The sequence below is a fragment of the Rhinolophus hipposideros genome, assembly GCF_964194185.1.
Source record: "Rhinolophus hipposideros genome assembly, chromosome: 21".
Classification (NCBI taxonomy): domain Eukaryota; kingdom Metazoa; phylum Chordata; class Mammalia; order Chiroptera; family Rhinolophidae; genus Rhinolophus; species Rhinolophus hipposideros.
In genome coordinates, this window is record NC_138067.1 from 27,981,137 (window position 1) to 27,997,606 (window position 16,470).

The following is a 16,470-nucleotide window of genomic DNA, read 5'->3' on the forward strand; positions in this document are numbered from 1 at the left end:
TAGAGGAAAATGGAGTAGAATGATGAGGGAAAATCAAGGTTTGATGACATAGCTTGAGCCCCTTGGTCTAGCTATACCTGCAGAACTACCATTTGCATTGATTTCTGAGTTGTGTGAACTGATACCTTTCTTTTAAGCTATTTCAAGTTGGGTTTCTATCTTTTACAATAGAATTAATTTCCTGACAAGTACAGCCTCTAGGGAAGGGTTCAGTGATGAACAAGGAATAAAATAATACTTGACAGAAAAAAAATAGGGAAGGCAGTAATGTCCTAGGGGAGAAAGAAAGAAACGAGACTAAAGACAAAAAGATTAGGGCGGGTGATATTATCATTCAGTAGCCCTCTCCTGTAGAGAAGCAATGTTTCAGTTGAAATTTCTTTTGGGTTTTTCTCCCTAAAGTCTGTGAGCACGGTCCCTCTGGAACAAGGAGAAACAAAAATCCTTGCTGAGCCTCATAGAGGAAACCAAAGATTTCAGCTGATTACGGGCAATTCTAGACTGTTGGAATCAGGCTTGGCTGGGATAACTGCGTAAAGTACACGGTGTCTAGCATTATACAATCCTGTCCTGAATCATCACAGAACTTATTTACCATATTGCAAAATATGGAGGTGACAATCCCAGCCATGGGAAACAGGAAGGTCAACAAGCAAATTATTTGTTCTTCTCAGGTCATTCCATCCCTTTGAGGGTGTTCTGGCCACCAAGTAATTTCCCCAGGAATTTTACCACAGAGATATCTTTGTTTTGGCTCCACTTTCTATTCTTCCTCCTATTTTGATAATAGGCAGTGATTCATGGCTGGATACAATGAGGTTTTCTCTCTTGGGCATTGCCTACTGACCATCCACGCTGAATTGATTTTATATAGAGAGGGTCCTAACTTGAAACATGCTATGCTATTCTTTGTTCTGGGTAGGATTTTTAGGTAAGACTTAAATGTTCATACAAGAAATTGTCTTTGATGAATTCAAAACTCACACTTTCATCTTGACTACTCATAGGAATAGCCAAACAGGACAGAAAAATCAGAAAAAGGCTAGACCTATATGTGTCATTGCCATTGTAAAGGTGGAGTTTGTAAAGTGGTGCTGTTCAGCATCCACTTGCCTTCCTATTTGGAAATCCTTCCCTAGGTGTGAGATCTTGGTGGAAAGCAATGCTTTCCCTTCAACTACAGAAGCCAGACATCTTAATCCTGCCTCTTTCAGCATCTTGGCCTCTAGAACCTGGACATCAAAGACAAACATATGACCTTCCCAGGATATGGAATGTTGATGGAGGGATATAAAGAGTACTAGTGGTGGTGTCCCACAAATGACAGTTGTTGTGTTTCCTGATTCTTGGCCCTTTGGAGACACTTGGACCCCAATTTTTCAAGCCTGATCTAGCCTGGCCTTGATTATGTGAAACACACACACACAAACATCGAATAACTCCCATGTTGTTAAAAGACAACCAGAACTCAGTTTCTGTTACTTGCAGTCATGAGCATTCTGATATACATCATAATCATCACCGTAGTGTTTTCAAGGGCTCACTCCCAACACGCAGCCCCACATCTGCATGGTCCTCAGGGTATTTGTCTCCCAGAAGGATGCACCTTCTACAAAAAGGGCTGGTGTGTGTGTTTCCCCTTATGCACCATCCCAGTCACTCTCTCCATCTCTTTGCTCTGTCTCGGACTCTGCCCCGTCTGCAGGGACACAGTAGGATGGGGCCTCAGACGGACTCTGGATACCTATCTCCTGTTTTTGATTTCTACTGAGAAACATCTTCATAACCCGAGATCCTGAAGTGGCCTCCCCCAGAGCGAAGGCTGTGGGCTCTACCGTAAGGGGTGAGATTAAGATTTTGGGCAGGTTGGGAGAGATGAAAGGGAGAGAAGTGGTCAAGGGGATACTATTCCAGGGAGGGTCATAAAAAGAACCTGGGGGATTCTTCTAGTCTCTCCCTATTTTAAGATCAAAGGACTACTTTCCTCTCCCCCTATACAGTGTTTTGTTTTTGTTTTGTATTTTGAATTCTGGTTACTATCACTCTAAACCTGTCACATTCTTGATGGCAGAGCAACAAGGTTGTATGATATGATAGGGGCATTTTGGAGTTTCACGGTGTTATGGACTGAATATGTTCCTCCCCCAACCCCAGATTCATATGTTGAAATCCTAACCCCCAGCGTGATGGTATTAGGAAGTGTGATGGTATTAGGAACATCTTTGCGAGGTCATTAGGTTATGAAGGTGGCACCTTTGTGATGGGTCTAGTGTCCCTATAAGAAGAGAAAGGAGAGCGCTTGCTGTTCTCTCTCTCCCATGTGAGGATAGGAGAAGATGGCCATCTGGAAACCAGGAAGCAGGCCCTCACCAGACATCAGATCTGCCAGCACCTTGATCTTGGATTTGCCAGACGCCAGCACTTTGCGAAGTATATGGTTGTGGTTTAAGCAACCCAGTCTATGGTAATTTGTTATAGCAGCTAGAACGCAGATGCATAGACGTGGGTTCAAATTTGAGTCTGTTGTTCAGCCGTTGGGCAACCTTCAGCAAGTGTTTAAACTTCTCTGCATCCTAGGGTTTTTGTTTTGTTTTTGTTTTTTTTTTCTACTCTAATAACAGGGGCTATGCTAATGCTGATCTCATAAAGTTGTTGTGATCATGAAGTAGGATAGTAATGCAAAGGATTTAGTTATAATGCCTGGCATTGAATAAGGGCCCCAGAAGCATAGGAATAACCGTTGTTTTCTTCTTCTTTGTATCTGAGCACATTCGCTATGGAGATAAGGTCACATTGGTGTGTCCTTCCTAGGTTGAGGTTGGATAGTGAAAAGACCAGTGTAGCTCTGAATCTTTGCAACCAGGACAAAGGAACACCCTGATCCAAATGGGAGCTTTCACTGCTGGTTGGCTAATGATTCTTCCACCCAGGAGAGCACAGGGGACTCTTTCAGAGACAAACAATGAAGTTCACGACTCCTATTCTTCCTGATAATAATCCCTATTGTCTTTTTTCCCCCTTCTCTTAAGCTAACAATCATTTATGGCTTCCTATGTGCCAGAAACTCTGCTGAGCAATTTCCTTGGATTCACCAATTCAATTCTTCCAGCAACCTCATGACATAGGTACCATCATTGTAAAGTCACATGTCTACTAGTAGAACTGAGTTTTGTTTTTCTAATTGTGGTAAAATATACTTCACGAAATTTACCATTTTGACCATTTGTAAGTGTATAATTCAGTGGCATTAAGAACATTCACAAAGTTGTACAATCATCACCACTCTCCATTTCCAGAACTTTTTCATCATCCCAGGAGTTGAGCTTTATAAGCTGAGTTGCTTAACTTCTAATTTGTGAAAGGAGCAAATTGTGTAGGGTTAAGAGCATATATTGTTCTAGTGTTCAAATCTCCGTTCTGCCACTAATGAGCTATGAGAAGTTCCTTTTACCTCATGCCTCAGTCCCTTCATCTGTAAATGGAGAGGGTGGTGATTGATGGTACCTTTCTCATAGAGTGGCCATCATAGTCCATAACGTAGTCTATGTTAAGTACTTCGAACTTACCTGGTAAATAGCAGGCACACGATAAACGTTAGTTATTACTCCATACTGCAAGTTTCATTCCTGTTGACTTCTCTGAACTGGGCTTGGCGTGATAGATTACTGTCTTACATAATATCAGTGGGATTTCATTAAGTCACTAATGGTGGTGAAAGGCAACATGATTCTCTCATGACTAGATAACGTGGTGGCCCCAGCTGGCCACTAATAACACATATGAATATCTCTACTGACAGAGCTGGTTCCCTGGCAGATGGAGAGCCTGGGATGAGCTGCAGAACGCAAGCCTGGGTAGGCAATATCCTCAAACCCTTCTCTTTCTCTGGGCTCCAGGCCAGGAATGTAAAACTCATGACTTCCACTCCACCTCCCTCCTCCTCCCGCATGTCAAGAAATAATTTTCAGAAGACGTTAAAACCTAAAACAAATACACAATGTGCATGCATCACAGTTTTATGTAACGTATTAATTAGAGAACCAGCAGGATGGTAAAGCTGGCCTCAGATAGGATATGAGAAGATGATGTATAATATAGTGGTCTTAAAATCATAAAAGGATGCTAGAATTAGATTGCTAAATTAGATACAAATCTGGTTAAGATTCTACAGAACAATACACTCATAATCTTCAGGTCTATCTTCTCTACTGATCAGAATGTGTCTCCTAATTTCACCCTATAGGTTTTCTCCACATTAATACCTATTCTTATAGAGCTAGGTCCCTACTCAATATGTAAGTTGTAAGTCAAGCAAGGTCACACTTCCTTAGAGTCAGGTTGTCCTCAGGTAGACTTTTAGACAATGCTCTGGGCATGATACTAAAAAGACCACAGGTATACTGTTGCCTTATTTCCAAGTTTTAGATGATTTTTTTTCATAACAATAACCAAGGTATGGATTGCTAAGCAATCAGAAAATCTTTTCCACCAAGCCTAGAGAAAGCCTCAGACGCTTTTTCTGTATTGTGCTCCACATATTCCTATAGCCGTTACCAATTGATGAGAACTGGTGCATGACGGGAAATTGACTTGTCCAGCCCTCGATGATGATGATGGCTTGGTGTAGAAGTTCCAGACAGCTTCTCCCATGGCTAGTGGATGCTATTCCAGTGACTAAGTCAAAGCTCTGGCTTAGCCACGAGGAAAGAACTGGAGAAACATCATCTCTCACTGAAGGAAGGTGAGAGTTCAAAGAAAGCTATTTTTTTCCATCCTACATGGATGTTTATTTGCTCTTCTTAAGTCAGGGTTTCACAGACAAGCTGCATGGCTTCAGAGCCCTTTATCTCACACTGATCAGTTGTTTTGATCATATCAGGTGCAGAGAGTTCTGTGTTAAATGGGTGAGGAGCTTACAAGGGGATTATGTTGGGTGCTGCTAGTGACCTTACAGAGAGTATGATCCTTCCATCCAGTACATGCACCTGTTGTTATCAAGAGAAATGGGAAGATTAGAACCGAGGAGGAGAAGCAATCATCCTTCATTCATTCCAAGGCATCCAGTGGCACCTATTATGTACCAAGCTTTATTGAAGTCCATTGGAAGCTGTTGGAGCCTTCTGCTACGATTCTAGAACAAGTTTCCTAGGTGATAGAGCTCAGGACTGTGTGTTTCGTCTCGTAAAGGCACATAAATCTGCAGTCAGAGCAAAGACGTAACTGTGTGTCAATGTCCTTTGCTGAACTGTTATTTCTTCTAATGATCAGTGTTCAAATTGTCAACATTTCCTGCTTGAAAATGACACTTGACATTTATATTTCTATGCAAGACTGGGATATTGATGGTTCATCAATGTTTCAAATAAGGTAAAGGAACACTAATTCAGTGTCATCACGAGTCTTTCATTTCTGTCCTGAGTGAAATGATAAGAGGGGACAGAGCATTTTCTCACTCAGGAAAGCTGTGAATGGACAGTTGAAGAAAAGCATAAGGAAAGCACAAGGAGGCAGAGGCTAGAAGCCGAGCAGGTAATACCTGGCATTGTGATTTGTATGCAGTAAGGGGACAGTGGAACATGTGACATCTCTGTCTTCGCATCCTGTGATTTCTGCTTCATTGTTATAATACTTAAGAGTGAAATGACTCACTGTGTACTAGACAGGAATGTACCAAGACTTGACCTCAGACTTCTGAGGGTCAGTCTCCGCAGACATTGAAAATGAGAAAGTGGCAACAAGACAAACATCCTAAGATTGAAGTCAGGAAAACAAAAAAAGATTTGCCATGGGAAACACTGGTCAAAAGTAAATTAGTAAAGATGTACAATGCCAGACAAAGTAGACTTTAGGGAAGAAGCATTTCATGTATTATATATCCTGCACACCCCAACTGGAGCTCAAATGTTTCTGCTTTGTGATTCCTTTCCACTCTGTCTTTGGTCCGCCTCGGGGGTACAAATGCCAAGCCAGACCCACTCCACACTGCTCAAAGGAGGGAGTCTTGTTTCCACCCCAAGCTTCACGTTTTCTCTTTCATCTCTCACCCACCAACTCCTTCTCCTACTCAGCAGGTTTTTCTGGAGCTCCTACCTTGTGCCAGGTATGATGCTAGTCACTGGGGGACACATCTGGGGACAAAACAAAAGGATCCCTGTTCTTCTGGGAATTGACAGTATCATGAGGAAGACAAACAGGCAGCAATTCCATAAATAGTTGTTTGATGGAAACGTGCGATCAGTGCTCTTAAGTGTGAGTGGCCAGAGGGCTCTCCTATCACAAAGGGCTTCCCTAAACCAACCACTGCTCGCTCTTCTGAAAAGAAATCAGTAACAGATGGAACACCTTGGCAACCAGCCCCTGGAGGTGTAAGAAGGATAACAGCTCTCCCTGAATAACTGCCTGACATGCCAGGGTGCTTAACGCACTCGAACTCAGACGTATGCTGCTCCTAGACTCTTGAGAAATGACTCCAATCCCCATTTAACACCTATGGGTGCTCACAGTTCCGCCGGGGCCTGATTGTAAAGTCAGCCCCAACGTAGGGGCTCAGCACCCAGGTCCACAGGCCCTGAACCACAGGTCTGGTCTGAGGTGACAAGTGGCAGAATCCATTTGATCTGGTAATTGGTTTTGAAACGCCTGGCACAGGCCACGTGGCAGAGGCCCAGGAGGGAGTGACGGGAGCTCTGGCCAAAGCTGAGTGGATGGATGCAACTTGCTGGGCAGGGGCTGTGGTTTAGCTGTACTAAACATCAGACAATGGGCCTCGTTGAAAACTGGCTCATGTCTGTAGCCGCCTTTGTTCAGACCTGCTCAGGAAAACCTGTAAAACAAGGCCATTTTGCCCTTGGCTTCCAGGACCTCGGGGCTCTGAACGCTACAGGAATTCTGAATCTAGCCAAAGCCAGTGTCCCTTCCTGTCTTCCCCAGGCTAAGTTTCAGGGTAGATGCTAGCTTCTGTGGTACCTTTTGCAGATTAGTAAACAATTTTGCTAATTGCCAGCCAGACAGACACAGTCCCAAGGGTAAATGGCTTGGTAAAGGGACTGAAGGCTGGATTTCAGGCCCCTCTATCTGCCTTAGTAGGGTATACGTTGAAATGCACAACTTGTGCAACCATGCATGTCAGCCTTGCTGAGTGTTTATGATCTCCAAGGACAGTTTCTGTCATCCCCTCCTTAGAATGAATCCTGCAAGACCTAAGTTAGCATCAGACTGAAGAGAATAAACAAGTAGCAACTGGAGGGAAAGAAGATAGTCATCTAGCTTTCATTCCACTTCCCTGCAAAGCCTTCTGCTCTAGGGGCACAGGAAGGATTTTGGATCTTGTGCAGCAATTCGTCAGGTACTGAATAACTACACAGACTCTGATTAAACACCCAGAAAGCAGGGGAAATTTGGGGTCTCAAAGTTCAAACTAACAACCAAGAGTGGTTACTATTTACCTCTTGCCTTGCTATCCCCAACATCTTGCAGGAGGCAGCCTGGCAAGCATTTCCAGTGGAAGAAGATGAGGCGATGGGGTGGGAGGTAAGGAGATAACAGAGGGAGCAAGGTGCTGGAGGTGGTGGGAGGGAATGGGGTAAACCTATCGGGGAAGGGGCTCAACGAGGAAAGCAGAGACAGTGAACATGGGGGATGGAGGTGGGTTGTGGAGTAGGGGGGATGAGGAATCTTGGCCAGATAACCTTTTACCTCTTTCAGGTTGAAGTCAGTACCGTCCAGAATGCTGAAGGTGCTGACAGTCCAGAGTGGTTATGGAGAACCTCTCTGAGGGGGTAACATTTAGGGTGAGAACAAAGGTTAAGGAGGAATGAGACATAATCATTTCTAATACACCTTAAGCACATGAGCTTTGAGCAATGAATACACTTGTGTAGTCCACACTGGTGGGATTAAGGATCAAGGTTCACTTTTTTTCCACATGGATATCTGGGTGTCCTTGCATCACAGTTGAAAAGACTTGACTTTCCCACTGAATCACTGTGACACCTTTGTAAAAAGAAAAAAAAATGACTGACCAGATAGATATGGGTCTATTTCTGGACTCTCTTCTATTCCATGTGTCTTTTTGTCTATCCTATACCAATACCATATGATTCTTGTTCATTTTTCTTTTTCTGTCTCTTATCTGATGAGTTGAGTTTTTTTGACCTCCTGTTTTTAACTTAGCCATATTCTATTTCAATTCCTTTAATGGTTACTCAAAATTTTAATATGTGCACTTAATTTTATAGTTTAAAAAATAATGTCTAAATAAATGTGTATTTCTAGTCTCCTCTTGAATAAGATGACATTATTAGCACAATTTAATTTCCCTCAAAATGCTTCCTTCCCATCTTCCGTGTTATTTTTTCCATGTTACGTTACTTTGAAAACCAGATAATTTGATTATAATCAATGCATACTTAAATTTTCTAAATAATTAATGGTTTACAATCAATGTATACTCAGATTTTCCAACCAATTTTTGCTGATTTCTGTTTTCATTAATTTTTCTCTCATGACATAACATTGTCTTTACTTTCTTAAATCCATTCTTCAGTGCTTCTTTCAGGGAGGGATAACAGCTCTTGATCTCTGGGTTTGTGAAAACAAATCTCAATCCAACGTTCTATACTCAAGTGAACTACCAAGAGTAATTCCATTTCTAAACTTGAGTTCAAGACCTAGCTCCCAAAGGATTTATCTTGTCTAGATTCACACCTGAGCCACATTTTTAGAGCACTTTTAGGTTCACAGCAAAATTGAGGGGAAAGGACAGAGATGTCCCATATAACTTTTGTCCCCACATATACACAGCTTCCACCACGATCAACATTCCACAAAATAGTAGTATGTTTGTTGCAGGTGATGAACTTACATTGACATGTCATAATCACCCAAATTCTACAGTTTACCTTCGTGTTCACTCTTGGTTTTGGACAAGTATATAATGACATGTATCTATCATTGTAGTATTACACAGTGTATTTTCACTGCCCTAAAAATCTCCTGAGCTTCGTCTATTCTGTCTTCTTCCCTACTCCCTCCAACCCCCTGGAAGCCACTGATCTATTTACTGTCTCCACAGTTTTGCCTTTTCCAGAATGTCATACAGTTGGAATCATATAGTACGTAGCCTTTTCAGACAGGTTTCGTTGGTGATATGCATTTAAGTTTCTTCCATGTTTTTTCATGGCTTGATAGCTCATTTCTTTTTAGCACTGAATAATATTCCATTGTCTGGATGTACCACAGTTTATTTATCCGTTCACCTACTAAAGGACATCTTGGTTGCTTCTAAGTTTTGGCAATTACGAACAAGCTGCTATAAACATCCGTGTGCAGATTTTTATGTGGAAATAAGTTTTCAACTCCTTTGGGTAAATACCAAGGAACGCAATTGCTGGATCAGATGGTAAAAGTATGTTTAATTTTGTAAGAAACTGCCAAACTGTCTTCCAAAGTATCTGTACCATTTACATTCCCACGCCACACACTTTTGATTTCCGCTTATTACTGTGGCTAAGTTCCCCTGGTGGCTACTGGAACATTTTATCTCATGTTTTTAGGCTTGGTTATACGTTTTTAAACTTGGAAATAGTCTGCATCTATTTAGTCTTGAGTATTATTCTCAGTGTAGTGGAAAACCATAGAAACATTTTAAGCAAAGTGACATGATCAATTTCCAGACTCAAAAAGTAAGTTGGCATTTATCGTTGGCTTTCTCATTCTCTTTACTTATCCAGCTTCTGAAAGTCCTGATTTTACTTTCATATACATATGTCTGTTTCCACAGCCTCCAAGCATTTACATTTTGAGAATGCCTCCCACAACATAAATAAAAGTTTCCAACATTAGTCTGCAGAAAAGAAGAAATCATGTCAAAGCACTGGCTTAACCCTGGGTTATAAATTGCATGATTCCAAGGAAGCAAAAATGTAATTTACATTAGATTTAGTCATGTTTTGTTAAATTAAAATGTCTGAAGCAATTATTCAACAAATGCGTTGCAAGAAAAAGAGGGAGATGGAGTGGGGAACCTATAGATTAAAAGAGACTTAAAAGAAACATCAACCAGTAACAATATAGAGACCTTATTTGGATCTCAATTTAAACAACAAACTATTTAAAAAGTGACATTTATTATATAAATGGAAAATTCAACACTGATTAGCTATTTCACGACATTAAGAAATTTTAATTACTTCACATGTGATAATGATTATTTTAAAAGCCCTTATCTTTTAGACATGCACACTAAGATATTTTCAGATGAAATGGTATGATATCTGGAATTCGATTCAAAATTATATAGAGTGGGGAAAGTGAGTGGAAGTATTAACAAAATAGCTATAAATAGATAATTGTTGAAGATTGGAAAATGGGTACAGAGAAATTTATGATACTAGTCTATCTACTTTTATAAAGGTTTGAAAATTTCCACAATAAAAATCTTTGGGAAAAAAAACAATTTGTGATTTTTAAACTTTCAATAAGAAAATTTGAATTTAATCAATATAAAATTTCCAGATAAAAATGTCTCTGATCTTTCTCCTTTCAAATGATTCTTTTCTTGATTTTATGTATTAATTATCCATCCATCCATCCATCATCCATCCATCCATGCTTCTATCGATCTATCATCTATCTATCTATCTATCCATCTATCATCTATCTATTCTTCATCTGTCTATCTATTCTTCCATTGTCAATAAAAATTGTTCAAATGCCTGGTTCTGAGTTACTATCTTAAGTTAAGTTCCCCAGAAACAGACCCTGAGATGAGGATTCAAGTGCAAGCAGTGTATTTTGGACGTGTAGGAAAAACATGGAGGGTAGTGAGGGGAAAGGAAAGCAGCCAATAAGCTGCCTTATCCAGCAAGTTAGCACTGAGGTCCACTGGAGCCCAATTCCTGGGAAAATTCTCTGAAGTACTGTTATACACACACACCTCCAAACATCCCTCCTGAGTGATGATGGGGTGTTTTGATACCAACTCTGATCAGTGATTGCTTGAGGGCTGCTTCCAGAAGAAGTTAAGTCTCTGGCACTTCCAGGGTGCTGTGCCCAGGCAGAATGCTCTTCCACAAATTTGGAAAAAGGCTTTGGCACAGAGATGTGGATTCTGGCAGTTGATAGTCAGCTGCAGTACACTGAATGGTAAGACCTAAGAAAATGGGCAGAGCAAAAAGAGCTTCTGCAGCAGTCCGCTCCTTACACTACTCAGACCTACTTGTTCTCCACATGAATTCCCTCCATTCTGTCAGTGCTTCTGCAAGGTGGTGGCCAGTCAGAATGTCAACAATACAAATTTATAATAGGAGGATTAGTGAGACAGGTTACAGTCCCTGCTGCTGCAGGTGAGTCTGACATTACAATGAATACTTGTTATTTCCCTCTGTTCCACCTATTTTAGATTCCCCTCTTACTGTCTTCATCTAGAACCGAAGCCTGTAGGAGAGCGTGGGAATCAGGATAGGGCAGGGAACGATTCTAGACAAAGATTTGTCAAAATAAATGGATCGATTCTGCAGGTTCAGAGGTTTCAGGGGTACTGGTGCATTTCTTTCTTTCTCTTCCTTTCTTTACTTTTCTGTTTATTCTTTAGCAAGAAAATAGTGAGCTAGGCTACATTAGTCTCTTTGAACTAAGAGTGATTTAGTATAAATCAGTTCAAAAGGATCAAACTACTGAAACAGGCAACAACATGGATAAATCTCAAAACATTACACTAAGCAAAAGAAACTGGGTATAAAAAAATACTGTGGGGACAAAGCCCCAAAAAACAGTTTCCAGGCTCTCGGCCTCACATAGAAAGGTGCTGGCTCGGGTAGTAAATGGCCATCAACTGTGATCAGATGGCCAGCAGCTGTGGCTAGTTGGCCGTCATCTGTAACCTGTAAGCCATTGGCCACTAATATAACGGCTGTGGCTACGCTAGCAGAAAGAAATGGGGGCTAGCAAGAAGATGGTGGCTGGCAAGCGCGGACTGCTGTTAGGCAGATTATGTAGATCCTGCTTCCTGTGTCTCCAGCCCAGCCGCCAGCAAGAATATATTGGTTTGACTCCCCTATCTATGGCTCCGTGGGTGTTCCTTTTTGGCCTTACCGTGTCCTGCGTTCTTATGTGGGGAGCGGGAGCTGAGACCCCGCCGGACGCCCTGCACGACAAATACGTACTGTAAGATTCCATTTATATAATATTTTAAAACAAGCAAAACTAATGTAATGTAAAAGAAACAGATCAGTGGTTGCCTTACACAGGTTGGGAATTGACTTGAGAAGCTGGAGGGAATTTCTAGGATGGATGGAAACACTCCATACCTGCACTGTAGTAATGGTTACCCAAGTGAATACAATTGTCAAAATTCATCAAACTGTAGAATTAAAATAAGTGAATCTTATCATATGTAAATTATACCTCAGTACTGACTAAAAACAGTAATGTATTTTACTAGTTGAGAGGCTGTCAAAATAAAAGAGACCTATATGGTAAAGATTTGGTCCCAAACTTTTAAAAGAATTACTTTTAAAATCTTCATCTTAAAGCAGATCTCTTCCTTGGGGCCTTCTCAGGGAAGTCCAGTAAAGAAAGAGTTTTCCATTTTTCCTCCCCCGGCTTTCTTTTTTGAGAGCGCAAGTATTTATTCTTGATCAAGGAAATGAAGAGTAAGCTCATATTCAAATCATTAGATTGAGTTGATTCAATATGAATTAGAATTTTTGGAATAAGACAGTGCAAATTCTAACACTTTAAGTATTAAAGCCAATAAGCTTCCAATGTGCATAATTCACATTTACGAGAGAGCTTTTCTTAGTTTCCTCCCACCGTTGAAATCATTGGCATCTATTAGTGGCCTTGTTTTTGGTAATCTCTTCAACTATGAGAAGTAAACTCAGGAAGACTTCAAGTATTTCTTTGTTTTGCTCTTCGCTCCCAGGTATACATATTGAAAATATCCAGTTTCTGATTTAAGAATGGCTAACTGCCAATCCATGGGAACTGCAGGGCGTTTTGAAGCTCTCTGCTGGCACCCAGCTGTGTCTACCTCAACGTGAGCAGAAACAGTTTCAGCCTCACTTTCTTTTAAAACCAGGGAGGATTCTGACTCAGTTGTTTCCTGTTCCATTATTTTCCTGCTGGAGGCTCTCCAGGCTTCTGCCACTTTCGCTAGAGATGATAGAAGCCAACCCAGAACTGTACATTTGGCCATTTGGATTGTAATTTCTAGAAATCCAGATGCCAATGTTCCCATAATCAAGGGCAGAGGCCATGATGTATTGAACAAGTCTTCTGAAATCAGCTACAGCAGCACCACAACCTGTATAAGGATGCGTCAACCAGCAACCTAACATTCTGGGATTCTTTTGTTCCCTTGAAATTTCTTTCCAGCAGTATCTGCAGTGCATTTTATCCCATACAGCTGATTTCTTCTGGTGAATCCAGAGAAACTTCCCCCTCCACTCCCAACCCCCATCCTTCCAAACCTTGTCACCTAATTTACAGGGGATTCACAGGGATTTAAAAAAAAAAAAGAGCTTCTCAGGCTCCATAGTAGCCAGAAAAATGCAAATGAAAGAAACATGGAGATGCCACACCTTGTACACAGGATTGGCTAACGTCTTAAACTGGGTGTTTCAGTATATAATGCTGCATAACTACCCCCAAATTCAGTGACAATGCCATTAAGATACTTGGAATCTCTTTTACATGACAAAGATGGCCTAGGAGACACACCCTTAAATCTTTCTGACATCTCAAAATGGGAAAATGGTTTTACAGCCGAATCCCGGAGTTTGAGGATTTACCTCCAAATTCACCCTGCGACCAAATTCTATTGACAACCCGCCAGATTTGATCTTTACATTTTCTTACTTTGAGAACCTTTTACTTCCTAGGAAGACCACCCTGAGCCCTCAAATTTTGTCTGAATTCAGTTACAGAACTAAACATTTCTTTCAGTACTTTCTCTCTCTATCTTGTTTGTATTTTACCATAGGCAGCCAGAAAGAATCCATTTGTCATTTTTAATGTTCTGCCTCAGAATTTCCCCAGCCAGATTTACCAGATGCAGCAGGTCCTGGAGTTAATTTCTGGGAAGAACTAGCCTTAAATGTTTTGCGTCTTTCACTTGACAAGAGAGTAGAATCAGATACCTGGATTAAATTAGAAGGAAGCAGTACATCCCAAACTAAGAATTTCATAATTCTGACTTCCTGGGGGAAAATACTAATCTCCTACTCCATTACTCTGGAGAGTTGAACAACTGAAGATTTTGAATTTGTGAATTTATAAGTATGCCTGCAAATAAACTTATCTTGCGAAACAGTCAAGTATGCGAAATCCTTGAGGAGTCCAATATTTATTAAACAAAGTCACAGAGAGAGTCATTAAAAAAATTTATGTGAGGTTGGGTAAATATTAGGAACAGGATTTTCATTCATTCACTGTTATCTATTAAACACCTATTTTTTTACAAGGCTCTGCATGAGGAAGTTGGGGTTCGAACCAGACAAAGAAGACTGAGGCATAATCCTTGCTTTAATTGGATACTATTTTAAGAATATGACCTAAGTGAATAGGTGATGACATATGGTTATATTCCCAGTGAATATTCATCAACTAATTGTTTTCTCAATTCTTTTTATTACCATAGATTTACATGTACAATCTTTCTTAATATGGGTTTACCAATATTGAGAATAAGCCATTTACAATATTAATCATTTGTGTTAAAAAGTGATTGCTAGTGTAAATTTAACTTGTATAATCTGTAAAAGATAATTTATATAAAAGGCAATATTATTCTGAAAGATTCTGTTTGTAAAAAATTAGGGTCTTATGGGGCTCGGCTCTTTCCCAATTCTATTCTTTTGCTTTCGGGTACAGTCTGACATTAGAGAAAGAGTATGGAATTTAAGGTCCGTAGATCGGGGTTCAAATCCTTGCTCTATCACTTAACAGTTTTGTGTGACATTAGGTAAGTTACTGAATGTCTCTGTGCCTCGGTTTCTTCATGGGTAAAACAGAGACAATACTTTACACCCTCGGCCATAATTTATTACCTGGCTGAGTCAAATGAATAATGTCAGAAATGTTCCTGGTACACGGCTGACATTGAATGACAGATCTCATTTCATAACATAAACAGCAGAGTGGTTACTGTTTTGGGGACCCATCCATTAGAGCAACTGCTTCTACCTTGCTTTATTTTCCTCCAGGTAACACCTTCGTCCCACCATTATCAGTTCCCTTCTTGATTAAATACCTGATAGAATCTCCAATGGTCACGTGTGGGTTTGTACAGTACCCTCCTAACATATGCCTGGTCTATGGTTTGAACTGCAGACTTGATTCTATGTTATTCTCCATTCTCACTATGGCCATCCCACTGAGGTTAAATGAGAATCCAAAGTGGGAACAGAGAAGTGTCAAGTTCAAGGATAGAATCCATTTGACATGAGTGTTACAGGTGGGGAAGTGACCATCAGGGACAATGGTCAGGGCAGAAGTCAGCGAGGGGGTTGTGGGTGTGAGAGCCTGCGTGAGTGGGAGAGGAGAGAGAGAAGACACTGGAAATCAGTGTCAGTATTTGTCCGATGGTCATCATGACCTGGTCTTGTTTGTTCCTGTTGCAATTTTGCAACAACATCGGGTTACCTCTGCTACTCACGGGAAGGCAGGATTTTCTCACATTCAATGCGGATGGAAGAGATATTACCAAGAGATACCATCCAGATTAAATATGCCTTATGGAGGACAGTGCGATTTTGGACAGAGCAGGCCAGGGGGTGCTTTACAATGACCATCTGAAACCCAGGGCATCCCTTTTTCTTGAGGCAAGTGACGACACAGGACCTCATGGAAAACAGCAAAATCTGCATAGGTTGAAAGGAAACTCGGGATGTAAAACTGTAAAAGCTATTGGTTTGGAAAGTGGTATCCTTTCTGTGCAAATGATTTCTTTCCCCAAAAAAGAGCTAAACAGGGTACATTTATGGGTTAATGATTTCACAATGATTAAAATGAAAACTAGAACTTACTGCGTAGTGAGAAGCTTATAGCTTATAAGAACTTACAGAATCACCAAATAATTTTAATAAACTGCTCATGGAAGGATATTCCTACAAAGGCATGAGAGACTCTCTTTAAGAAGCTGCCAACACACCTTGGACTCAAATGATAAGGCACTGGTGTATTCTCTGAGGCCAGGAGTGGGAAAATGTGTGTTGGCAGGCAAGTGGAGAAACTGGTATCTTCATAAAGGTCATCTTAAAAAGTGGAAGATTCTAGGGATTTTCTTGAAACACTATTATAGCTACATCTTCTCTCTCTCCCCAAATAGCCCAATTTGATGAAGTTTATCAACCAACGTGAATGTCAGTGAATGGGTGGCTGTATATCTATGAGTGAAATGATACTTATCTGTTAAATTGAATTTTATATCCATTCGCCAATGGTATTCAGTTTTTTTCCCCAAGATCT